Source organism: Chenopodium quinoa, unplaced genomic scaffold (assembly GCF_001683475.1).
Source record: "Chenopodium quinoa cultivar QQ74 unplaced genomic scaffold, ASM168347v1, whole genome shotgun sequence".
Lineage (NCBI taxonomy): Eukaryota > Viridiplantae > Streptophyta > Magnoliopsida > Caryophyllales > Amaranthaceae > Chenopodium > Chenopodium quinoa.
The window spans coordinates 1692806-1703298 of record NW_018742974.1 but is presented as its reverse complement, the minus strand read 5'-3'; positions in this window follow the sequence as shown (position 1 = coordinate 1703298).

The window sequence follows — 10493 nt, the reverse complement described above, 5'->3', positions numbered from 1 at the left end:
ATCACTAGCGAAAAAATTATCATTTGTAACGCGGTATTTATAACGGGCAAAGCTATGCTTGTTACATTAAACATATTCGTAACGGTCACAATAATAGTCCGTTACAAATATATAATATTCGTAACGGACAAAATATTGCCCATTAAAAATAATATAGTATTCGTAACGAGTAAAATACTGTCCGGTACGAATACTATATTATTTATAACGGACATCATTCGCCCGTTACGAATAATTGGTCTATGAGAGGAGCCCATTAGATATTAGGGCTTCACACTTTACTCCATCTTCTCCTCAGCCGTCAAACTCCCTTCTCTTTCCTCTTTGCTCTCTCCATTCATTCAATCTCTCTCCTCTCTCTTCCCTCTTCTCCTCACGACCTTACTCAATGTACTCAATCTCCTCCATTTTTTATTGATTTGAACAACCCAGCAGCAGCACTTTAAAAAATCATTTTCTTCTCCAACTCTTCCCTATAAAACTCCTTCATTTTTGTTTCCCCTCTTTTTCTTTACTAACAATCACATCAATGACATATGGAGGACCCAATTTGGAATGTCGAATGTGCGAATCTCATCACCCTGGAGTGGATATGGGCAGGAACCCTCCTAAGTAGAGGAAGAGAGTTGAAGCTGAGTCTCCAAATGCTGACTCTTTCTCTTAAGCGTGGTAAGGAAAACAACGCTTTCTATCGCTGGCATTTTCTCCCTCTATCTCAACCTAGCTTTTACTGTTTTTTTTTCGATTCATGTTTTTCCGATTTTTGTGTTGTTTAACCTAATTTTTTTAAGTTTTAGAGTTGTTAATTTAATATATTTTGTTGTTTGATTTCGTTGTACACTTTTGATTTTTAGTTGTTCATTTTTAATTTGAGATTATAACAGAGTGTTCTTCACGATTTATTATGTAGATTTGTATTTTCCTTGCTTAAACCTATTTGATATTCTTCCGGCTTTAAGGATGGTGACTTTGTTGTTGCTTTTAAGTTGAACGAGCGATTGTTGAATTTTTAGTGGTATTTTAGTTGTTTATTTTGCTAGGATTGATAATATTTAGTGATAACTATTGGAAAGATAATGATTATAATTGGAAAGGAGGAATAGAGATGGTTATGAGCCTAATTTGATATCACATATCCTTAAAATGATGTGATTTTTTTAGCATTATATGATAATTAAATCAAATTTGATTGCTTATGTATTGCACAACCCTTTATTGTTAGGATTGTACTATGAAATTGGCCGATGTAGCTTTAGTTTTGTTGTACTTTCGTGTGTAATGCTTACAAAGTATATGACTTTAGAGTTTTGTAATTCTACTATTTTGTGTTCTTAAAAATAGAATTTGACTTTACTAAACCATTTTAGGAATTGTGATGTGAAATATCTGCTATCATCAACTTGGCTAATTTAGGTGTAAATTATGCTGAATTGCCGACTTGATTGTTCAGAATCTTTTAGTTAGTGACTTTGTGTGTGGTTACCAGGCCTGATTAAATTTCTAGGCTACCATGCATAATGTTTGGGGAAGTCTTTTCTTATTACGGAGATTCGAAGTTTACATACAGTTTCCCATGATACACCAAGTGTAACCCTAAAGAGAAAGGTAGCTGATCTTGAGAAAAAGAGGAAGGCAAGAAATCCAAAGAAAACTGTGGTTTTTGTTGAAGTTCTAGAGTCCATGTGGTTTTACGATAAAGCTACCATGTCAATGATGCTTACCGCTGTTGGGGTTGCACTTTTTGCCAAACTTCTTATTTCGGTAATTCCTCTTTTTCTTCTTTTTCCAAACTTGCTTTTTGTATTTCCCTATAACAGCAGAAAGAGGCCAAGTTTCAAGAGTTGCACGCTTTAATTAAGGAAAATAAAAACAAGGGTTCGGGTTCGGGAGGCTTGAGACCATTCAAAACATGGACGATCACGACAGTAAGGAGGAGCCGTTACGCTCTCCTTTGGCCACCGTGTCTGAGGCTAAATCCAGGCTTTAGAGCGTCCAATATAAGTTGTTGTTGTTGCTGTTGTCTGAGACTTATACCAGTGTCCAACATAAATCGTAAAAGGCTTGATTGTTATAATATATGGCACTATGGATTGGATTGTTTTTTACTATTTATGCTTGCTAGATTTTTACTTTATATCTCTAGTTGTTTATTTTTCCATTATGTTTGTGCCTTTGATATCTTGCTACTCTTTCCCTTGGCTAAAAGTAATACTTATTATGTTTGTGCTTTTGATTTTGGATTTAGTTGTTATTATTATTCGTAATTTGTTGCTGTATTCTCTAATCCACTAGCAGCTACTGTTCATCTAAGACGTTGTTGTGTTGCTTCTGTGATTGTTATTGGGGAGTTGTTTTTGTTTGTTCTTCTTATTGTCGTTTTATGGCTGTGCTATTGAGTGTTGGCCTGTTGTATTTCTCTACTCTTTCCTAGAACCCAATCCACTTACACAATTACTCATTTATTTATTACTTGTACTGTTTGTTTCATTTCGCAACCGCTTTTATTTTTGTTTATTTCTATCTCTCTGCTATTTTTGTTAAACAGTCAATCAGATTTATAATATTAAACACTAACCCCTTTATATGTTATGCCTCCTTCCTGCTCCAAAAATCAGATTTGGTGTACGAGAAGCTGCAAAATGGGCTACACGTGTCCGAGAACGTACAATATATGACCCAGCTTGCCCTATTTTGCTTAACTTTACAATTGGGATAGTTGAAGAGAACAAGTACATGAGAAGTAAAGAGTTGGCCTTGGAGACTGCATTTCTTATGAAGATGATGGAGTCCTAGCTGTTAAATTATTATTATAACTCCAAGTTCCATTCGGCTTCTTCACGAGAACCATATTGGCTACCCAGTCTTGGTAATAACATTGCCGAATGAAACCGGCGTCCAGCAGCTTTTTTACTTCAGCTGCGGTCGCCTGATTCCTCTCCTCTCCATGATTCCTTTTCTTCTGGCGGACATGCTTAATGGCTGGATTTACAGCCAGCTTGTGCACGGCCAGGTCCGGGCTTATTCCTGGCATCTCACTAACATCAAATACAAATACATCCTTGAACTCTCTAAGCAGTTGAATTAACTCATCCCCAAGCACACCCAAAGCTATAGTGCCCACACTAACCTTCCAACTTGGTTGATCGGGGTCAAGCACTATATCTTGGTGACTGCCGGCCGGCTGGGGTCATAACTCTTCTGGCCGACCGACAGTCATTAGCTGCTATGCTTGCACTATCTTGGATGCCTTACGCTTCTAGCCGGCCTGGTGTGCTGGGAGTGAGGTTCCTTCTTCTTTTTGCTCGGACAGCTTCGGTCCGCGCGCTGTAGGCGTGACGGCCAACTGATTACATTCCTTTTCCCTCTTCTGACTCCCTTGGATTGTCCCTATTTTTCCGTCCGTCCTCTCAAACTTTAGCAGCATTAGGTGAGGTACAATGACTGCTTTGGCTGCATTTAGTGTAGGACGACCGAGTATGACATTATATCCAGTCAGCTCTTTCACAACCAGGAAGCGGACAACCATATCTCTTCCTTCCCTTTTTTGCCTAAAGAAGACAGGTAAATCTATCCGCCCCACCGGGAGGATATCAAAGCGGAGGAGGATCGTTTCAGGCGAAGCAATCTTCTAATTTGGAAGCAGTTACGGGTGTAGCGATTTTCAAGCGGGATGACATTCTCTAGCTTGCAGGAGGTCATTAATACAGTTAAAACAATAGTAAAGCGGCAACAATCGGTCACTTTCAGAGACGTGTGCTCGACGGTGCAAGATACGCGTTTCTTAACTCTTTTATCTATTTAACTAACGATTGGTGAGTGATTTTGATAAGGCATGCTTCAGCGTTGTGTTAAGATTTCATGACAAAGGGTTCCTAAGGGAAGTATATTTGGTCATGTATCTGTGATGTTTGTGAAAGTGACACTAAAGTTAGGCCGCAACAGCTAAGTGTGTGGAAAGAATATTATTTCAAGAAGAGTCAAATGATGGTGACTCCTAGGCTAGGTAAGCTAATGATGTAGGGATCAAGCCCCCAAGTCTAGCTCTAAATGAATAGGGATGAGCATAGGATATCCCTTGATATGATCATGGTGTAAGTGTGTGAATGTGAATATGAATGCATTTTTATTACGGCCGCACCTCGATGTGAGGTTGCCTACGTATCCGTTAGGAATCAGGCCGAACGTAGCTCTAGCCGAATCTCGCACAAGTGTGTGTATACCTCAAAAAGGTCTTTTTAAGGGTTGTAACGTGGTTAGGCTAAAGGTTATAGAAGAAGGGGATAAAGGCTCAAGACCCTAGATAAGCCCCCAAGGTGTGCAACCTTGCTTTTGAATCTTTGTATTTTAATGCTTGAATTTATATTCTGTTTTACCTCTTTTTTCTTTAGCATTTATTTTACTTTTGCAAGTGTGGGCAATCCCGATCATGCGGTCTATCACTCACTTGGCATTCATGTTTCTCAGGCACGGTACCGAGCACTCGATAAGAGACGCAATCTGAGACGTGTTCTTATCAAAGATATTTTCATATCAAAGACATTGGAACACTTGCCCTTTTGTACACTTTTATTATTTTTTGATTATTTTAATATTTTGAATTCACTCAAGCCTTCTTTAGAATTGCAAAAGTTGCACACCATCCTATCCCAAGGTTAGGTAAATGTAGGTTGAAAAAAGAAAGGTCTGTCATTAGACGAGGCTCAAAGTGGTTTATGAAGAAAGGATTGTAAATTAGAAAGGTGAAAGGGGATATGATTCGGTTACAGGGGTGCCTCACATCATTGGTATACCTTGTGCTTAGTTCGACATGTTTTTTTTTTTTTTTTTTTTTGGGTTTAATGTAATGCAATGAAATGATCATATATAAGGAAATAAATGCTCATTTTATTAAAAGAAAATAAAGAATCTACAAAAATAATCTAAGGAAAGGAAAAGGTGCCTATGCTAGACTTATTGGGGAAAGGAAAAAAAATGAAAAAGAAATAGAAAAAGAGGTCACGAAATCTTGTCGTTGAAGCTCGCCTCTTGTCTTGTGTTGTTTCCTTTATCATCACTCGCTCTTCTTGTTTACTGGAGGCATGGGAAGCTTGTTATTATCAATCAAATGTTGGATAGCCTCCTTTAGCTTCCAACTGCTCTAAGTAGTATGACCCCTACCTTGATGGTACTTGCAGTGTTCGTCTTGATTCCAACTAAGCAATCTCTTTTCAGGTGCGGGATCTTGAATAGGTCCAATGGGAGTAATGAGTCCTTTGGCATGGAGTCGATCGAAGGCAGTATCGTAGCTCATCCCAATGGGGGTGAAGTCTTTCCTTAGTTTCTTCTTAGATCCTTGGTTATCCATGGCTAAAACTTCACAGAGATCAATGGTACTAACATTGTTACTGGAGTGGGCGTTTTCGGAAGAAGAAGGATTATCGTTCTTCTTTCCTTTCCAGCCACCGTGGTTACTATTGTTAGTAGCTTTTTGCTTTGCGAGGTCATCTTCGATTTCAATTCCGATGTCATAAATGGCCTTGAAAGTATTCAAATTGTGTTGATATTTTAAATGCTTCGAATACTTCTCTTGGAGATTCTTGATAAACATCCTCACAGATTCCTTTTCGGTGGGGACTTCAATCATCTTGGCGGAAGATTCTCTCCAATTATTAAAGAAAGAAGTAAAGCCTTCATTCTCTTTTTGTCTTAGCATCTCAAGTTGTCTATGGTCGGTTTCAACTTGAATATTGCACTTGTATCTATCAACGAAAGCGTTTACTATCGATTCCCAGGTAGAGGTTTTCTCTTTGTCAAGGGAGAAGAACCATTTTTGGCAAACGGTTTCAAGAGATAGTGGGAACAAAGAGGGGAAAACCATCTTATCAATACCCTTAATGTTCATTATAGTTTCGAAAGCTCTTAGATGGAAGTAAGGGTTATCTGTTGCCTTGAATTTAGGGATGTCAGTGGCGTTGAACTTATGTGGAATAAGTTCCTTGTCTAGTGAGACCCCTTGTGAACTCATGCCTTGAAATTTATAGTCACTAGATAGCTTGCTTAGACTCTCTTGCATGAGGTCCATCTGTTGTTGTTTCACAGGATCATCGATCTTGAGTGTGAGTAGCCTCAGTGTCTCAGTCACGGTGACCAATTGGTTCCTAAGCTCATTGACTTCTTCATGAGTTGCCATTATCCTTTTAGCCTTCCTCTTTTGATGAATCGGTTTATCGAAAAGTGAAACTTGAATAAAGAGGTTGTCCTTGATTAATCGTCCTTCTCTCCTCGACCAAGTACCGTGGAAAAGAAATTTGGGGATATTCATTGTTAATTATTTAACTCAAGATTTATTCAACATGCAATGGATGGAGGGAGTGAAGAAAGATGGAATAGAAAGTAAAAAAGAAAAAGATGATTGAGGTGGAAGGATATGAAGAATTAGGAATAGAATATACCCCCCAAATTAAATGACGGAAACACCGACTTATGCATGAACCTAATACATGGCCATAGTGACATGTGTACTCAAAGTGTTTGCTAAGACTAGTGAGTGTAGGTGATATGTTAAAACTCGTTTCATGACCATGTGGCTAGATTATATGACTAGACTCAAGCAAAGACTAAGTGAAGACTTCACGTATATGCGTTAAACTGGACAGACTGTGGTATTTTAGTCATAACATTTTCTCTGTGACTCTGATTTGGATGAAACCAACTTCAACTTAAAGATCAAACTCGGGGCTACAGATCCATAGGTGGTACGACTCGTAGTTCTTTCTAGAACTCGAGATATGACCAAAACAAGTTGACATTTGTGCAGTATACGGGAATAAAAAATCCGGGTTGACTTAAAGGAACTATGACTCGATTTTATATTTATTTATTAGCTCAAATTAATTAATTAATTAATTAATTAAACAAATTCCTTTAGTCATTAATCATTTTATTTAATCTTAACACAAGTCAAACAAACGGTTAGGAAAAATCACATAGAGTATGAACAACAAATAATGCACAATTGTCCGGATGGTTTAGTCAATAGAGAGTCCATGGCTAATTGTCCGGATGCACCGCACGGAAGCCTAACCGTGAAGGGTTGACGCGGGTGGATGGAACATCGCGAGTTTTAGAAAAAACTCGCTTCCATGGTTTGGTGAATTCGACATCTCGAATGTACCCTTTGTTGCACAGAGCGTTCAATTGGGTAGATGGAGCATGAATTCCCAGAGGGTTATGTCCATATGTAGGACACATATGGGTTTCAGAAAAGTGAGAAAAAATTCAATCAGGAAGTAGGATCGAGCAAACAATACGAAAAACTTGTCGAAATTAGAACGCATATTTCTGGCTCGGTATTGGGGGAAATTGGCGCCAGCAAACACAGACTGGCGCCAGCTTTTAACTATAGCGCCTGGCGCCAATACTGGCGTCTGGCGCTACAACTAAAATACTGGCGCCAAGCTCTGGACCCTGACGCTACTTCCCACATGCCTCAGCAGCTTTCTGTCCTTGATAAAATTTTCCAGTTTCGCGCGGTGTTATTTCAGTCCTAGTTGTGAAACACGTTTCTCAAATTTCCTACGTGTAAAATCCTATGTTTTTAACTCATTACGGATGGACTTTCCAATGAGATCTTTTTTATGCATATGACAATAATGTTAATCAAAATTACGCACATGAAATACTTAGAACGTTTCGAGTCTCATCCACTCATTTTAAATCATTGCCGAAACAAATTCAGGAATTCAAATAGAAATCCTCCCCAGTGGAGTCGCCAAAAACTGTAGGGAATAATTTCAAGCCTTAATCCCGCTAGCTTGAACCCCACTGTGATCATACACTAAAGTACGGTGGCGTCCAAAAGGAAGAAGATAGAGCAAAAGAGTCGCCAACAAGTTTTAGGAACTTGTAAACCGTTAACGAGGTGAAGGTTACACCCCTTAACGATCCAAGAGATCGTCAACTCCATAAGGTCTAGAACCAAATAAGGGTTCGGGGATGAAGGTACAAATACAACCTAAAAGAGATTGAACCTGCCCTAATAATAGGCCTCTACTTTATTCTGATCATATTCATGTGCGCTTTTTAATTAACATGCAATCAATAGGATTAACCCTAATTCTGTTTATCTATGTTGGTTGAATATTAATGCACATATAAACTATTATTGGCGATCACTGTAATTATAATCAAATTAAACCTAAACAGGATTATTAATTATCTTATTAAGCGTGATTACAAGTATAGATTCCCTTTAAACATGCATAAAAAGGCGTGATCAAACAATAAAAATAAGCATCAAGCAACATAATAATCATGACAATAAAATCATAATCATAATAATAATCATCATAGATAAAATAATAATAATAATCATAATCATCATAAATTATAACAATTATAATCATAATCATGTTCATGTTAATATTAAAGCATAATAAAAATAGCAAGATCCTAGGCATGATACTAATAAGATTAATAACAAACCCTAGCATGTCACTAAGCAATCAAAATCAAATCTTTAACCCTAACATGATACTAACAATCATAGATATTAGGAAGAACATAGGAAGCATCGTAACAATCATATTTAATATTAAAATTACCCTAGACATGATACTAGGAATATCATTATAACAAGTTAAACATGATTTCTACATCATAAATCTATTAAAAACCGTTAAAGTACTTACTTTGATGCTTCGTACCTCTTTCTAATAACAAAATACACACGTTAGTAACTTTAAGGAAAATAATAAACAAAACAATTAAATTAAATAACTGAAATAGAGATTTGGGACCAAACCCTCAGAAATTAAACCTTTCACGTCTAGGGCGAAGGCAACTTCGAATATTTCTAGGTGTTTCTAGATTTTGTGAATGCGGAATTTTTATTGTAAAAAGCAAGGTTTAGAGAAAAAAGATGAATGAATTAAGAGAGAATTAGAGAATTAAAGATTGCGAATGAAAATTGATTGTTGATGAGAATTCGTGAGAATTGGTGAATGGGGAGAATTGGTGTCAATTGGTGATGAGAATTGGTTATAATAGGTGATGAGAATTGGTGAATGAAAACGAAGTTTTTAATACGATATTTATAGAGAAAATCAGCCAAAAAGATAAATTAAACAAAACAGAGTCTGACGCATAAAAAACAGAGCTGGCACCAACCTTGGCTAGCTGGCGCCAGGCGCCAGGCCTGGTTCTAGGCGCCAAAGCCCGGGGTCAGGCGCCAAGCCTAATTTCAACGCGTTTTCGAAAATCAGATAAGTTTGCCGTACTGGAGGATAAAATCATATAATTTCCTTGAAAATGCTATTTGATTTTGATTAAAACTCTGAAAAGTCAACAAAAGTCAATTTATCAATGCTAATTGAATTAGGAATGAAAAGAACCTTGTAGAGGAATCTAGAAGACTAAAACCATTCCTAATTGGGTTGTACATAAAGATCAAAGCGAGCCCAGTTTGGTAAATTCGCCATAACTTCCTCAATATTCATCGAAACTGGGCTTATAATATATCGTTGGAAAGGTCTTTGCAAGCCCCATCCAACTATACTACTATTGGACCCATATCATGGACCAACCAAACTGGATTGGCTGTTTTCTTAAAATAAGTTTTTAAAAAATAGAGAGAAGAGAAAAGAAAATAAAACTTTCCGCAACACTAGACTTTCCACACTTTCACTTCATTCGATTATGATTCGACGTGAAAGGTACTCATCACTGGCTTTGGTCTTGGGGAGACACAAATGGGTGTCTACAATGACATACTCAATTTACATTACCATGTCAAACTTATATAAGTATATCATGCTATCGAGCTCCTAAGTCAAGGGTAGCAAATCCTATCATGAAGAATTAACAAGCAATCTCATATAATCAATTTAATTGCTATACAAACATCAATGCTTCTCCCACATTTTCATAATTAACCCAAAAGGTTGAGCTTCACCCCACCCCTAGCAAGAAGACTACTCACAACTCATGTTTATCAACAAGCAAACAAGTATTATGGTTCTAACTTCATCAATAATTGGGGAAACGTGATTAAAAACTGAAATAACTATCATCCAATAAAAAATTATCAAGAACTAAGAAAATTTAAATATCATGCAAGAATAAATAAAACAAAAAATTTAATGGAGAAAAGTTAGGAAGTTACTAATTGAAGCTTGGAAATGTTAATTATAAAGTGCCAATACTTCAGGATGAATCTTGAAACCAACTATTACAATGACTAATTTGATGAAAACTAAGATAAATTAATTAAAAGGAATGTTTCAAACTAAGAGAGAAATCTGAAAACTAAGCTACTGTTCTATATCTACAAATGAGCTAGAGGGGAAGTATTTATACTCCCCGAATAACATAGGGAAATCCGTCAAAAGAAAACGGATTCCCAGCGAGGAGCGCCCGCTCCTAGGATTGAGCGCCCGCTCCATTTGGCTACACGCCCGATCCTCCTGCTTTATTGAAAATTCAGACTTGAAAGTAACAAGGAGGAGCGCTCGCTT